The sequence below is a fragment of the Mesoplodon densirostris genome, chromosome 14, assembly GCF_025265405.1.
Source record: "Mesoplodon densirostris isolate mMesDen1 chromosome 14, mMesDen1 primary haplotype, whole genome shotgun sequence".
Lineage (NCBI taxonomy): Eukaryota > Metazoa > Chordata > Mammalia > Artiodactyla > Ziphiidae > Mesoplodon > Mesoplodon densirostris.
Genome location: NC_082674.1, coordinates 67,270,138 through 67,272,611, shown reverse-complemented (window position 1 = coordinate 67,272,611; position 2,474 = coordinate 67,270,138).

Sequence of the window (2,474 nt, the reverse complement as noted above, 5' to 3'; positions counted from 1 at the left end):
AATCTGGCCGGCTTTCACTGTACATTTTCTTTCTTTGAAAATTTCATTCTATTATAAAGCAAGGCATGCAGCTTGTAAAATATTCAGACCATACAAATAGGTATAGAGCCAAAGCCCCTTCATTCTCACTGTCCATGCTTGACTACTGTTACCGTTTGATGTATGTTACTTTAAATTATATACATATATATGTTAATAGGTAACGGAAGAAGAGTTTTGTTTTAACAAAGTTAAGTTCCATAGGCCCTAATATTAGACATTAAGGTGTGTATTAGTTTCCTAGAGCTGCAGGAACGAATTACAAACTAGGGGGCTTCAAACAGCAGAAACTGATTCTTTCCCAGTTCTGGAAGCCAGAAGTTCATAATTGAGGTGTCAGCAGGGCCACAGGGGAGAATTTGTTCCGTGTCCCTCTCCTGCTTCCGGAGGCTTCCAGCACTCCTTGGCACGGCTTAGCTTGCAGTTTCATCACTCCAGTTTCTACCTCTGTCTTCACATGGCTCTCTTCCTTTTCTGTGTGTCTGTGTCTAAATTTTCTTCTTCTTATGAGGGCACCGGTTATTGAATTTAGGGCCCATCCTGATCCAGTATGACTTTATCTGAACCTGATTACACCTGCAAGGACCCTATTTCTACTTATGGTCATATTCACAGGTTTCTGGGGTTAGGACTTGAGCAGATTTTTGGAGGGAACAATGCAACCCACAACAATGTGGAAATATTTAGCTGGAGATAGCCTTCGAAAGTCATGAGCAGATAGAACCGAAACCCACAGAACTGGGATTCCCTGGCGGTCCAGTGGTTAAGACTCCACGCTTCCACTGCAGGTGGCACAGGTTGGATCCCTGGTTGGGGAACTAAGATCCCACATGCCCCGGGGCAACTAAGCCCAAGTGCCGCAACCACTGAGCCCGCATGCCACAACTAAGACCCAACACAGCCAAATAAATAAATAAATAAATAAAGATTATTCTGTTTCCACTCACACGTCCCACAATCCAGTCTCTCTGAATCCGCCAGAGTTAAATGTTTCAATGGTACATTTAATCATATCAACACTCCTCCCCTTAAAGCACTGAATACAAGCTCCAGCCTCCAGAGGGCTTCCTGCTGAGGCTGCTGAGGCCCCGTCCTCCCCCTCTCCTGCTTCCTGCAGTTTCCTTCCCCTGGGTCTCTGCTAACAGGCTACTTCTCATGCCTCCTGTCTCAGCTCTGATCCGCCTCTTTGGAGAAGCCGTCCCAGACCCCTCTGTGTGACACCTGCCTCCCTAATTCCACGATTCCATCACGTTCTTCTCCTGAATTCCTTCCCCACACTTACCACCATCTGAAAGTCTTATTTGTTCATTTATGTGTTTGCTTGTTTATGTTCTGTCTCCTCTAATTGCAGGGCAACTTACTAGAGAACAAGACTCTGACCTCTTACAGCTGTGTCCCCCAGGCACGGCACAAACGTCTCTCCAGAAAAATGTGTTGAACAAATGAATACAGTCTTGTCTCCCCGTTTTTTCCCTGTCTCTTATGTTTGTATGGAAAAAGCTATTAATTTTTTCTTTACTGAGTAGCCACCTATTTCTTTTGCTTTTAAATATGATTTTTTTTTAACTCTCATGGTGTTTCCCAGGTGTACAATCATATCAGATCATCTGCAAATAAGAAAAATGTTGCCTCCTTCTTTCTCCTGCTCACACCTCTTATTTTGTTAATTCCTTTGAGAAGTACTTCTGGAACAATTTTAATATTGGTGATAACAGGGACCCTTGACCTGGTGTTGACTTTAATAGAAATAGTTCTTTTTTAGGGTTTCACCACAAAACATGACACTATAATACTGACACCAGAATGAATGTGTGTGTGTGTGTGTGTGTGTGTGTGTGTGTGTGCAGTTTGATCATGTTAGGAAAGTATGGATCTAGACCCATTACACGAAGGTTTTTTAAAACTCAGGATTGGATATTAACTTTCAGACATGTTTTAGCATTTATTCAGATCAACAAATGATTGGTGATTAATTTAATAGAGTGGTGAATTATATTTACTGATTTTTTTCTTTTTTTAACCTCTTTATTGGAGTTTAATTGCTTTACAATGTTGTGTTAGTTTCTGCTGTATAACAAAGTGAATCAGCTATATGTATACATATATCCCCATATCCCCTCCCTCTTGCATCTCCCTCCCACCCTCCCTACTGATTTCTTATTATTGAACTGTTACTGCATTCTGGAGTGAACTCCATTCAATCTTTTTTTTAATACACTGCCATCTCTCTTTGCTAATATTTTATTCAGGATCTTGCAGCAATATGCATGAGTGCCCAGCCATGTACACAGTTACTTGTGTCCCATTCCCGGTCTAGAGCTGTCATTGATGAACACTCTTTGGAATAAGAATATCTCTAGAAGTGAAGTTGAGGGAGAGAAGGAAAAAGAAGAGAGAATTCAGAACTCTTATCATCACACAGGTTCATAATATGG